Source organism: Buteo buteo, chromosome 24, assembly GCF_964188355.1.
Source record: "Buteo buteo chromosome 24, bButBut1.hap1.1, whole genome shotgun sequence".
In the NCBI taxonomy this organism is placed as follows: Eukaryota; Metazoa; Chordata; class Aves; order Accipitriformes; family Accipitridae; genus Buteo; species Buteo buteo.
The window spans coordinates 11,431,613-11,443,889 of NC_134194.1; the positions used below are offsets into that span (position 1 = coordinate 11,431,613).

At 36.4% G+C, this 12,277-nt stretch overlaps 1 protein-coding gene across 1 annotated transcript in view; it reads right to left on the bottom strand.

The window, feature by feature from the left end:
• Positions 1-12,277, bottom strand: part of CPEB4 (cytoplasmic polyadenylation element binding protein 4) — a 44,501-nt gene that overhangs the window by 12,632 nt on the left and 19,592 nt on the right. The gene's annotated exons all lie outside the window — the stretch shown is intronic.

The window sequence follows — 12,277 nt, forward strand, 5'->3', positions numbered from 1 at the left end:
AAGTAATTTTAAAAAATGCACTAGTTGTTGCATTAGCAGCAGAACTGTTTGCAATCTTCCCTTTTAATGAGCAGTTACATTGTCAATTTCATATGACCCTTATAGTTTTCAAAACCATTCAGTAACTCAAATGCATTCTTTCAGAGAAAAGGTTGCTACCTTCTTCAAAACTGCACTACAACTAATGAAAATTTGAAACAAAACAGTACTTCTAATGGATGCTCAAGTTGACTATTTTCCATAATAATGTGTGTTTCCAATTAGATTTCTTTTAAAAAGGTGTAAAAAAAAGAAGAAAATATAAGCCAAATTTCTTTCTGGGAGTCTCTCAATAGCAGACATCACTAAAACCTACGCCATATATATCACTTTTCAGTGAACAGCTTCTTACAATGAGTAGATACAATTTCATAGTGCGGATGGGAAAACAAGAATTCTACCAGCTAAATATATCACACATTTAAATTACCCGATACCAAAACATATCATAAACCACCCACTTGTAAATAACAAAAATATCCTGATAAAAACAGAAAGACCCACTGTAATTTACTGCAAATGAAGACTGAAAACTAGGCAATACTGTGTCATTCCTAGAAGCAAGTTTACTTAGATGTTACAACAGAGTTTCGTTAATGGACTCACTCTAACAGAAAATGTTGTAAGCATGCTTCCCCTCACAGCCCAATATTCTTCTGTGATAATCCTTATCACAGATTTCCTTAATAATATTTATTACTTTTAAATAAAATTCTTTTATTTATAAATGCAACTGTATAATATCATAAATAGAGCACACAAGCTGATCTCTCCCATGAATTCACCCTTTAGTTACGGTATTCAATATCTAGACAACAAACTGAATAGTCTTCTACTCACTTAAGGAACATTTTAGGAATAAATAAATATATATAGGGACAGTAAGCAAATAAATGAAGTTTGCTACAATTTTTAGGATATACTTCCTTTTGCCTATGATGTGATATACAATGTCTGCTTTTTCAGAATTCATTACAATCTACCACAGCAACGTATTGGTAAGGTTAATTTATCCTGCTCTGGCTTCCCTCCTTTGAAATAAATTGATTTTAAAAAAGAAAACATCTTGAAAACAGAAAATTTGACCAGTTCCAATATCCAGACATTTTCCATGCAAAAATCAAAGTTAACAAGTTGAAAGAAAAAAATACAATAAAATCCACAGTCCACAGAGTTTATACAAATAAAAAAAAAAAGGAAGGCTTGGTCATCTTTCTTTCTTTGAAATTTCTAGAATCTTTGTACACCTTTAATTAAAATAAAAGTCAACTATAATCAGGCTTATTTCTGTAGCTAGGCAAACCTGGTTCCTACTAGGATAAAAATATTGTAATATAGACTTAAATGTTATTTTGTTTTCCCCTAATGAACTGATGCACATGCCATTTGTTTCATCTCTTTAAGACCCCAATCCTGCAGGTATTGTTGGAAGGGAGGAACTCTCCATACCTAAACAACCTTTTCAGGTTCATCAGCATTACTACTGTTAGATAATTCAAAATGCATGCTTGCAGGATCTGGTTTTTTAACCTAGCAGGCCAGGACATATACTCACTATAGTCTATGCTGCATCGAGAAAACCATCAGCACCCAAAAGAACCAAAATAAACTTCTCCAGAATTGGCATTCATAACATACACACAAACACAGCAGAGTAGCCCTCCAGTGTAACAAATCATACAGATGATGTCCACTGTAAGGATTGTGATCATTTCAGCCTCAATAGTTCTACTGTGGAGTACTACCTAATTCAGTTAAAAGGTTTATTTATGGCATGCAGACTATGTAAACTTATGTGAAACTGATCCTTTATAATCTTAAATTTTGGACTTTGCCCTCTAGTAACAACTTAATGTTATTTCTCCCATGAGACATTGTCAACATTAGAAAATTAAATAGGAATATTGTTACCTCGCCTTCTCCCATATGTCCTTGCTGCATGTTAAATGAGAAAGAAAACAGCCTTTCAATCATTGTTATAAGGACCAAAAGACCTTGTTTTATCGCCTTTATGCTAACTCAGTGATTCTCAAGCCTTTTCATACTCTGGGTCATTTAAAATGGTGTTCACAAGCTGACCTCCCCCACCGCCCACAATACCATGCCTTCCTTGCACCATCTCTGTTACTTATCGATAAAACATGTTGATATGAGGCTGACAAAGTATATGTGTATACTCAGAGAGACTTTGAAAACAACTTCAGTTCTTAATTTGCACATTTATTTTCAAATCTATTCCTTAATCCTCTGCTAGGTGTATGCCTGTAAGTAAATGGATCTTTTCTCATGCACCAGGTCTCCTGACACATTCTGCAATGCACCACGCTCTCTACCTTGTTCAAGCATATGCTAACAATGATCTTCATCTGAACCATAGGAAAAGCCCTGACACAAGGAAAGTAGAGGACTACTGTGTTAATTTCTGTTTTGAAATTAGGTTGCTATAAAAGCTTTGTACAACCCACAAAATCTTTGGTTAAATTATTACTGGCAGATAACCAGCTGAAAAACTTAAAAGTCAAGGAGAAAACATCTGGGCCACTAAAACTGGCTTTCAGACCTCCTGCAGTCTGTGTAAAACAGTATAGATTCTCTCATACTAACTTAGAACACTTTGCTGTAATTATTCAACAGTTACCCACTGCTTCCTAGTTTTCATGTTCCAAACCAAATCAATTCTACCACATTTTCTGTGCTGGCTTCCAGGACCCATTGTCAGAATATGGCCAAATTTTCTAATCAAACTTGCACATTCTTTTTCTTTTAATCTCATTAAAATCTGTATCTGAAAGCAGGCCAACTGTTTCCAAAACTTGGATTCTCCTGGCAAGTACTATGAGAAACTCTGACCACACCATGCATTTTATTTTGCTTCCTTATTCAGAATTGAGCTGACAATTAGTTTAAGCATTTAAATATTTGTAAACCACAACAAAACAGGAGTCATTTCCTCTTTCAAAATAAAAATCATATCAATCCAATTTACTTCATGATTATTTAACATCTGTAAGATCATTTTACTTCTCTGATCTTTTGCTGATAGAGATACTCACAATTAACAACAAGAATACAAAATAACAAAGCCCTAGTCTTCAGACTGGAGCATATTCTCAGGTGTTCACACAGGTACTGGCTTTATGGGAGAATCTTAAAGGCTGAGGGCCTTTACAAGTATAATTTTTCCATGGTAATTTTGAATTTAGAATGCAAGATGCTCATATAGTCCTCAAAGTAGAAAGTTTTAAGGAACTTTTCTTTCATGGAAAGCAATCAGCAGTCTCACTGCATTTCTGACAAAGCTCAGAAGCCCTTGCACATTTTAGAAAACATCAAGCACTTTCAAAAACAGCTCTGCCTATAAAGCCATAAAAATCTTGCTTGTGGTTTCTAAATTACTAACAAAACCACACAAACCCCTTCACTTGGTACACCCATTCTTGGCAACAAAGCATGCAGCACAGATACGATTCCCACTGCGGATCTGTGACCACAATTTAGGTCAGCAGACTCCTCACTGCTTTACCACCTGTGTCACTCAAGGCAACATGATTTTTCTCCTTTACCAGTTACAGAAAACAACAAAAAAGCTCAGCCACCAGCTAGGAAGTATTTCCAGTGCCAAATACCACTAAAGAGGTTTTGAGAATGAAATACTAAGGGGGTTTTTTTCCTTCTTAATTTGCTTCTTATTTTCTGCTTTTGCTTCATCTAACCCACAAAATACAAACATTTGACAGTTCAAAACATTTCTCAGGAGCCACAGTTTATAACTAACCCAGTACAGCACAGATACAAACTTTCTCCACTCATTGAATTCAGAGCTCATCACACGCCATTAATTTCACACAATGTAATACACAACATTGAAACTAAAGAATGCTCTTTTGGCAGGCTAGGAAGGCAGCTAACTGTGATTTACTAATTCTGTCTCTGGCTTTCATAATTTCATATTAAGAGAAATCTTTGCTATGGGAGAACCCTAGCTAAGCTGCAACATAAATGAAGCCTTAAGGTAGCTGTTACCAACCAGAGAAAAAGATTTAATTCTGAATATCAGGATGCATGCCTATCCCCTGCTAAGAAATGAGACAACTACAATGTTGGTTTGGATTCCTCAAATCTATTTATCCTTTCCCCATTTCCTCAACATTTCAGGTAATTGCATAAAGGGCCTGGGACAGATTTACTAATCTCACAAGATATTTGAGCAAGAAATATGTTACAAAACCTAAAAAATATGAAGTGTTTATGCAACCAGTTCAACTGTTTATTAGTAACCTATGGAGACATATTTTTCCAATAAAATCAGTCTGAAATTTAAAATGCTATTAGCAGCTGCTTTGATTATTTTGTCACCTCAGTCCTCCCTGCAACACTCCTTTCTATGTAAGAAGTAAAGCCATAGAGAAAGCCAATGATCTTTTGCAAAAATCTGCTGCTTTTACTGTCTTTCATTTTAAGGAACTTAATGAATAAGCAACCCAGTCAAATTTTTGTGTCCTCACCTAACTGGAGACACTTAATGGGCTCCTGGCCACCTCCCTCTCTCTTTTTTTAATTACATCTTTTGTGTCTAACATACCTCCAATTAAATGTGTGGAGCTTTCTTCTCTCTATAGGAAGCACCAAAAAGACTGTCAGCATGTTGTGCATAATCACATATGCAATTCTGCATAAAGTACACAATTTCCAATGACAAAGATATTCTGCTGAAGAAGCATGAAAAATGCATGCAGGAGTCCTAAATCACTCAAACCCCAAACTTACTACAAGCTTGTCCTGCAAAAAGTATGCCCAGGCTGAGCACCTGGTGCTCTTTAATGGTTCTTGCTGCCTTCCAATCTGCAGGATGGTAGCAATTTCAGGTGTATTTCGTGCCATTAACTGTGGAAGATTTACATAAAAGGGTCAGCTCAAGAGCAAACTGTTTAAAGCAAAGGGACCAGCAAGCAAGAAGATCTGTATCTCCTGTGAATGTCATCCCAACTTTCTAAGGCCACAATACAACTAGGAGAATTATAAGAGCATCCATAGTTAGTATTAATACAAACATCATAAATACCTGGAATGGACAGAGCAACTGAGTGCTCGAAGTGAAATTACAGTTGTACCTTCCTACAGTTGTTTTAAGGCATGCAAAGTCTAGGTTGATGTAATACCTGTCCAGTTCCGTACCTAATTCACATCTTTAGTCCAGGAGCTCCTCAAGGCAGGGATTCTGTTCTTTGCCTTGACACAGAGGCCAATATAGTAACACACTGTGATCTTTTACATTAGTCATTGATGTGCTCTCATTTCCTTCCTCTCAAAGATCAAACCAGACTAGCTTCATTAGTGAGTTCCAAGGAATTTCAGGTTTCTATGCACATTAATCACTGAAGTTACCAGAATAATATTTTTTAATTTTAAAAGGGACAGATATTCATGTTGACTTTTTCATAACCTGACTGTGAGAACAAGTAAGACCCAATCACACCCTTCCACCAGGCATTAGCTCTACCACTGAGACAGCTTTCCACCATCCAGCTCCAGGCAAGCTAGGAAACTTCTGTCAATTTGCATATACTCTTTCATATTCTACACCAATTATACAGGCTTTAGGAAAAATATTCAAGCTGAGTAAGATTTTGCTGAAGTGATCCCAATTTCATAAGCTTTCATGAATCAAGTAATGATTTTAACTGCTGATTTTTAGGGAGAAAAATTGACAAGAACCTGCGGTACAAACAAGGGAACTACTACAGGGGAAACAGGCTACAACTCTTGCAAACGAAAGCAGTAAAGAGTAGAAGGGAAAACAAAGCCTCTATACCATCATCAGCTATTTGTTAAATACTATAGAAATGGAGAAAAGTGTAAGAGTCCGGATTTTTAAAAAAAGGGGGATAATAAGGTTTTCTCTAAGACTATACTGAAACCTTTCTCTATTATTTAAAAAACTTTTACCTGTAGATGGTCCTAGGTGGCCAGTTTCTTATGCTGGAAGGCAAATATGATGAACACACAAACACAGAGTTTCAAGCTGTCACTGAAATGGCTTACTCTGCGAGTCATTTTCTTCCCCTAAACAGAAGGCAGGGACGTAATTTGCTGCTAGTCTGTCTTCTGTTTCACTTAGGACTTAACTTTTAGAGAAACAGAAGTATCCAAGTTTCATGGGATTATTTCTAAATGTGAGCTAGATATCCTTGAATCTATTATAGAAAATATTTATGCTCTCATGAGTTTTATTTTTAAATTACAGAAAAATAACTGAAGTACAATCTGGTTTTGCCATTCCAACAGCAAATCCTTATTTCTAAATTACACTAAACTGTATTTTGTAATTGTAGCAAGATTGACAATGCTGTGCACAGGGCCATTAAAATATGAACTATAGTATTTTATTACTTTTTTCCCCTACTACTCCCTGAGGGCAGGTAGGGTTGATTATAACTCAGAGTTAGATTTTTATCATCACTTCATGTTTCACAATGCATTTCACACGTAATGCATGGACCACATGTTTCTACCACAGGTATCAACAGTACATTTCACAAGAAGTTCTGTAAGGTCATCTCAAGCCCTATTTCTAGTGAAGAATCTAATCATATCCTTAACCAAACCAAAAGTAGAAAACTGAAAATTATATAGAACATCTGTATTTAACCTACCTTTGCTTAAATTATCTCTGTATATGAAGAAGCAATTCAGAGACCAAGGCAGGTATTTTCAGAGGTATACATGTACTTTCTCAAATTAGAACATAAAAATCATATCTACCTATATGTACTATACACAAAGGTATTTCTTCCCTACAACTTAAGTCTCAGATGACATTTCCAGTAGGAAAGCAGATAGTGTCATGAAGTGTTGCATGGCAGGCAAAAAAGTACTGGTTTTTATGCATTCCTTTATTTTAGTTCTAAAATATTAAGGACAAAAGGATTAGGCTACAGTTCCATGACCGTTAACATAAAACATGAGCATGTGTGCAAAAAATTTTGCCCAATTCAAGCACATAATCTCATTTCTGTCAAATTATCCCAAGCACATGATCTGTTGACTGCGGAACAACAGCCGATGCATGATAGAGTGACACAGGCACGTGATACCTGACCCAGGATAAATTCTGTCAATACAGAATAAATTCATCAAAATTTTAACAAATCTACACCGACAGTAAACATACTCCACGTCAGAACTTTGCATCTTATAGTCACAGCCATCTTTATGATAATGTCAAAGAGATCCCTGTTTTAGAAGTTGTTTTCAAAAATAAGCTACTAAAAAGGAGTATGAGAGATTCCCTATTTTGTGGATTTCAAACACTACCGAACATCAAAGAAAGAAAAACATTCAAATAGTATTTTCTTAATCTAAGACAATCTTGCAAAAATTAAACACCTCTATATATACATCTGGAAAATGTATATTTGTCACACTTCTAGCAATGTCAAAGTCAGCACAAAACTAGAAAGTAGACTACATTTGGCTGCACAGTAAAATCAAGGATTAACACCTTTGGAAGTACTGATTCTGCAAAATTAAGTGGCAGAGATGCCAAAAACCTGCATTTTTTCCTCCTAATTTATTTTTAAAGCAGCACAATGTAAAACAAAAAAAGCACATGATGAGAAATACAGTGCTAGTTTATGTCCAAAATGTCCAAACAAATGCTGAAAAACAAGAGTACTATTGTAGATGCAAGTATTATGCTTTATTTCAAGTAAAGCTAGATGCCTGAAGACAAGTATTTATCCATTCCTTCTGTCGAGAACACTAACGAAACGAAGTTTCTGGTACTCTGCAGCGTTCACGTACAGGTCTGACTAAAATCTTTCATTTTAAATTCTGGGTCACTGTCACAAAACACAACCAACATACAAAAAGCAAACAGGTTTCTTTTCTTCTAAAACCCTGAAGAGAATCTACCTATAAAAGCCTTTTAGCTGTGGCTCTTCTGATGGTAACACTATTTTACCTGTGATTATGTTGAATTATTTGGGTTCACATGGTAAAAAGGTAGAATCTGACTGTATGGCACAAAGCAGATCATCAGCATAGTAACTTCTAATAGTTCGATTCTTGACAACTTTATATATCAAATAACCAGGGGGGTGGAGGGGGAGAGAAGCTGAGAAACAGTGAAAGTGAAAGCTACTGTTTCCAGGGCTTGTGCAATGAGCTCCCAAGTTTTTAGGACTTCAATCTGCCTAAAGCAAAACTGCCTCACTGAAGAGATTGTGCAGTTATATTCAGAAAAGAATAATCTTTGTGGAAAAAAAACAACAACTAATGGCTGTCATTCCCATGCACTGCACAAACCCAGCTGTAGCGGTACCCAAAGACACTGCCACTGCAAGACCCAGGGCAGAGAGGCACTCGTGCTTCCAACTCAGCCAGCCCAGCCCAGCATTGGTTTAAATCCACCTTTGTGAGAAGCTCAAGCTAACTCCCAGATTGGGCAACTGAGACAAAAAGTCCTGGACACGCTTCCAGCACGCTATTCATGCATAAGTCTGAAGGGGGGGGGGGGGGGGGGGGTGCAGGAAGCAGTACCTAGGGTACCTATGAAAACACTGCAGTTTGGTTTGTGTGAGAGCTTTAAAAACTACCACAATTATTATTCCTTTACTGCTGATGCTCTCAGGTAGTCTGCCAGACTAACACAGTGCCACACGCACTGAACCTCAAGAGATACCTTTCATACATTTCAACAACCACTTAACTACTCATGAACGGTGGCAAACCAAATCCAGTGTCACTCCTCTCAAAAATACTGAAGCTTCAAAGCTAACTTTGAAGTTTTCTTCACTATCAAACAGAAGAATACAGAGAAATCTTCTCCTAAACAAACCTGCTATGAATCCTAAACATAGCTACAGCTTTGTCTACAAGTTATACATATTTTTTTTCCATAATTCCAATTACTTTATACTGGGTTACTGCAAATCAATTTAAGTGGAACCCTTAAATATCATACATATTTGAATATAACTCTCCCCTCTCCTCCAGGAACCCCCACAGGGTCAGAGGTAAGAAACCAAAAGCAGAAAAGCAAATCGTGGAGCACAACCCTCTGCCGGAGACTGGATGTTCGTTGGAATTACACATGTATTTCAGAAAAGTAGGTACCCTACCTACTGCTGGCGGCACTGAGCTTTTTTTCATATTAACGTATCACTTCTGGAGAATAGAAAAGAAGTTACGAAAACATCCAGTCTTTTCCCTCAATACATCTTCCAGTTTATGATATGGAATAATTGGCAGCATTCATCTCTTGAACACTTAAACTATTACTATATTCACTTTAAAAATAAAAAATGAAAGGCAGAGTTTGCAACTGGGAGAAGGACAAGCATTACACAGCTTTGCCAGCAAAGAGCAAACCAGGTTCTCAGCCACAGAACTACTTCAAAACGTGTAACTTCAGGAAATTCCAAAATACATACTAACGATGGACTTTCTGACAGGAGGAAAGGAAAGAATGGGATGTCATATGCTAAAAATTGCTAGACAGAATTTACTTTGTAAGTGACAAGAACAATTTATTGTACCTATTACAGAATTTACTGAACAACTTATGAAAACATATGGAAAAGGTGCAAAAACTTCACAAACCCCCCACTTGCAGCCATAGTTCATATGCACTGTGTTCCTGGATTCTTTATACGCAGCAATTCTCCTCAAGAGATGCTGGTATCTGCCTATACCATCATACCTATACCATTAATTCTGCCCATATTTTAATGAATAACCTGAAATGCAGTTCCTGCATGTGACTTGGAAGAGCTGCATTTATGCTGGCATATACTTACATGCTGCAAGATTTAAAACCAGAGTTCCTTAAGTACAATAATAGGTTCAAAGCAATTTATTTTTGTCTGTGGAAGGAATGATCACAAGACAGCCTGGAATACAACATGAGGGCTTTGTTCCTTTTTTAAGCATCCTCTTACCTCACTCCCAAACAATAAGGAAATAGTAACACAAGCAAGTCAACATCAAGCACACTCAAGTCTCTGCAGCATAACATTTCCCTATTTTTCATTTTAACAGTAAACAGCATAAGACACTAATTTTTCCAGTAATATATGTGAAAAAACTGTAAAATACACTTCCCCACACCCAATCCAAATGGGAAGAGAAACAGAAAACTGTGTTTTAAAAGAGTCAGCGCTTCATTTCCTCTGCCTAGATTCAAAATGGTATACAGGACCAGACACCAACACTATTTATTATAACAATTTAAAATGACACATGAACTACCAGGACATTCTTTAGAATGCCTTCAGAAAGTTACCCCATCTCCCTCATCATTTGTGCACTAACACTAATGACAATGTGAAGATTTGTATGTAACATTACTATAAATTACTGTGAATTTATTAATGTATTATTAATTGGCTTATATATTTGATTTTATCTATCACAAGTATCCCCACATTCCATAGACAAAATTTATCCTTTACTCATACCTATCCAATCTGACTGCTGAGCTGGGATTCTTGTTAATAGAATTTCTAAGTAAAGCTGAAAGAATACCACTCCCCGCTTCTCTGAATTCAACACTTGACATTAGCGTATCTAGAGACAGCATGTGACTGCTCCACTCACCTGAAAGTCCAACTATCAACATATAGTGGAAAAAAACCCCAACCCAACCAAAAAAAACCCAAAACTAGCAACATAGCTAACCAATCTGCATTCCAACAAACAATACGTTAAGCAATGTATGGATAAATCTACTGTAAGATTTATTTTCAGATTCACCTCATCAATAGTTCTCATCATTCTACCTAATGATGAATTAAAATAAGTAGACATTGAATACACAAATTCTATATGCATCACAATTCTTTCTCAAAATACCTTAAGTAACTGATGCAAAGATCAGGTTTCAGGCTGCCACATAGTCACTCTTGGGTATATGCAAAGACTGCCCACTATTAAAAAGTGTTTCTGTGTGACATCCCTAGGAGCTTGTTCCCCCCTACACTTACACCTCATGTGTCACCTTTCCTCAAAACTCATCCCCATTCTCATTATACCTCCCACCTTTCTTTGTCTCCAGGTTTAAGAAAAGCACTTCAGGCTTTTCTTTCTGCTCCTTTCATGGCATTTCCAGCCTGATAAACATGATGGTAGAGAGTATGCAAAACGTGGCTAACAAAAGACTCAAAGAGCTAACAATTCAACATCAAGGAAAAAAGTGAACAAAGCAAAAAGACGAAAGACAGGTAAGTTTCAGCAGTTTGGGAAGGGAGGCGGGCAAGCTCTGTCTTCTAAAACAAGGAACAGACACTACTCACAGAATACAGCTCCAAATTAAAGGCTGCTTTGAAGATGATCCAGAATGGTCAGAGATTATCAAAGCAAGAATTCAGAAAAGAAAAAAAGAAAAAAAACCAACAAAACACTTGGTGGACAGTGATATTAAACAAGGCATAAGATTAAACACACTTTTTAAAAAAGAGATGGAATTAATTTAAAAAAAAAATATAACAAAAATATAAAAAAGAAACCAAGAGAATCTTAGAAAGGTTTTAATCAGATTAGCAAGGCTGCTGTCATGGAATTCAGCATAACTTTGTTGGCTGTAACACTTTTGAAGAGCAAATCACCGATTTAGACATGAAAATTTTTAGCAGTATTTCAGTGTTTTGGTGTGTTTTAAAAATCTCTAACTGCCACATCATTTGCAGCACATGCATTCCTAGGAAATATCTTGTCTAAGGAGCATGAAAAGCATTTAATTTTCCATACAGACTCTGGAGATGGGATTGCATGGCCAGGGGTCTATGTGAAATGTTTCAAGATTTGACAAAAAAAAAGGTAGGTCTCATACTCCAATGAAGTTAACAGGAATCCTAACACTGATTTCAAAGTTGGACCAGGATCAGAAAACCCTGGGATATTTGTACTGCTCTGTGGTGGCAGGGGAAGGAATTTCCTGGCCTCAAAGGGTGATTACATTAATACCCTCTAGCTTATTGCTCAGTGGCTCCATTTTAGACAGATAGCATAAATCAAGGTGTTGCTCTTCCTCAGCTGAATTAATACCCTACCTCAAAATCTTCCAGTAGTCAAGTATAAACATCTAGTTGTTTGACATCTGCATTATCAAGACCTGTATTTCTATAAAAAAGCAGGTATTATCAGAGAGTTTAAACTACTTGGTAACTCTTGTGTAAAACTAGTACCAGCATAGGTAACCAACAGTATCTGTTTTCTTACCTTATTTTCTTCCAGTACT